This window comes from Pagrus pagrus, assembly GCF_965226575.1.
Source record: "Pagrus pagrus genome assembly, chromosome: 16".
NCBI classification, from domain to species: Eukaryota; Metazoa; Chordata; class Actinopteri; order Spariformes; family Sparidae; genus Pagrus; species Pagrus pagrus.
Window position 1 is genome coordinate 27,526,201 of NC_140200.1, and position 2,539 is coordinate 27,528,739.

Consider the following 2,539-nt stretch of genomic DNA (forward strand, 5'->3'; position numbering starts at 1 on the left):
TAACTGAATATTGGCCAGTAAATGTGGTCAAGCCAGGACTCTTATCAAACATGAAGTCTAGTGCCATGCAGTTTTGTCCATGCACAGAGGAGTTACAGCAACTTCCTCTTTTATGGTGAATCATCAACCTTCGCCATGCTGCCACGGTCATGCCGTTTAGTAAAAACTGGCTACAAACACTACAAACTTGCCAAAATTCATGCATGTACATCGAACTAGCTGCTGGGGCTGCTGTATAAAGTACAGAAACGTGAAATTTCCTGTTGCCACCACGTGGCACTCTGACATTAACTAAATATTGGCAGGTAAGTGTGCTCAGGCCAGGACTGTTATCCAGCATGTTATGTTTGGGGCAGATCTGACCATGGACAGTGGAGAATTGCATATCAGCATTTGCTGTGCCGCTACGGCCACGCCCTCCAACGAAAAACTTAAACCTTGTTCAGGAGGAGTAAATCACTGTTTAAAATATGTCATTTCCTGCTGCCACTAGGGGGAGCTACGACTGTAACTCAATATCAATACGCATTTAATGTGTTCAGGGTAGAAGTCTTACCAAACGTGTGAAGATTGGTCCAATTAATCAAAATGGTCAAGGCCACGCCCTTAAACGAAAGCTAAAGTTTTTAATAGCTTTTCATCCCAAAGGTGTTAAGACTGGCCTGACAAAATTTGAAGTTGATCTGGTTAAAGCTGGAGGAGGTACAACACATACAAATTGCCAAAAATGAGCACGAAATTCACAATGGCCGACTTCCTCTTGGGTTGATGTAATGCCACCAAGAGGCTTTTTTGTAAATATGGGTATGATATATTAGCCTCAAGTTTTGTGCATGTATGTCAAATGGGCCATGGAGGCTGCTGTGTAAAGGGTGTAGCCATTTAGCCATGACCCTACACAAGAGCCCTATCTGGTGTAAATTTTCACCACAACTGATGCATGTGCCAAGTTTGGGGAGTTTTTGAGCATGTTTAGCCCCTCCAAAATGTGATTATATGGGCAGAAGAAGAAAAATTATAGCTCCTTCAGTTTCAAAGGCGTCCTCGCACAGTTTGTGCTTGGGCCCTAATAAACTACAGTGGCCATGCAATTTTTTTCGGTGGGGACTATTTTCAGATGCAGATTAATCCATATTTTGTTTTCTAGTGAGATTTCAAAATAAACCATGTGTGTGTTTGTGTAATGAAGGAAAATGTCACCCAGAGCAACATTGTGGCTCATTGACGTGTTTTTAATAGTTTCTGGATAACAATGGAGCTCTATGGCACGGAGAAAGAAGATATATCAGGCTTCGATACACAAACAATACTTGTGCTGTACTACTGTATAATGTATATGTCCAACAAAGCTGAGCATGGAAAAAACAACAACAGAACCTCATAAAACCACCCAAATATAAAGAAAGAACATCATAATTAAAAAAAAATGTTTTACATGATCATAAGAAAGTGTTTTTTGTGTATGTGTGGGGCAAGAGACAGAACTTCATAATGACCTATGAGTACATGCAAACAGCTTGGTCTCTGTGGCAAACCTCCCATAGTGCCGGAGGAGAGAACCAAGTTTGCAAAATTGCTGCCTCAAACAACTCCTCCAACAAACTAACGCACAGACAATCTGGAACAAATTGTAATCTGACTCTCGCTGGAATTTGCAAGAGCTGCCTATGAAAATATCAGCAATAGCAGGGGGGTCTCAGAGTCTGAGCCATAGTGGCAGTTAAAACTGGAAAAGTTGTCAAAGAGGATGCGGTCATTAAATAAGACTTGATAATTAATGACAATTGAGTGTATTAGGATGCAGAAAATTATAATTTGTTGCATCTGATTAATTGTGCTCAATATAACACAGCAGAAGGCATACAAATATTTATCACTGTTCTCCTTTTTTTATTTACCTCATTATCTGGTCCAAATTATCTGTCACTCATAATTCAATAAGTGTAAAGTGAATATAACAGCCTCCTTTTGGGACATAACATTGTGTGGGAGGAAACTACAAACACTGTTTTTTGACTGCCACATGACAATCACGACAATGTGTTTGATAGCTGTATTCATCAAGTCTAATGTCATTCTAGCAGCCCTGAGCAACACAGCGTGCAGAGATATAAATGCATTACCGCATCCCACACAAGTAATCGTCCAAAATGTCTCCCAGATGAGTTGCAACATGAAGCTCCGTGAGTTTCTTACTCTCAGGGAAGAGATTAGAAGATAGGTGTTAACCGACTGGTTTCTGGAGAAATTACAGCACACAAAATATCCCTGGGACTCATTCATGATTCAGAACTCTATTTTCAACATGCAATAAAAAGACATTATTACAATCTTTGAGCCTTGAAGAGGTCATAGTGATTAAAAGTCACACTATCTTGATTGCTACAGTGGTTACATGGAGCAAATATTCGGGCCTGATCAGACTGAGTGCAGTTTTTGATGTGAGTGGCATCTTTTTCCAGTTGTTTTCTAGAGGCTGTAAGCCTTTTGTGCCCTACTTAAGCTGTTATCGTTACCACAGCAATGGAGCTCCCCTTAC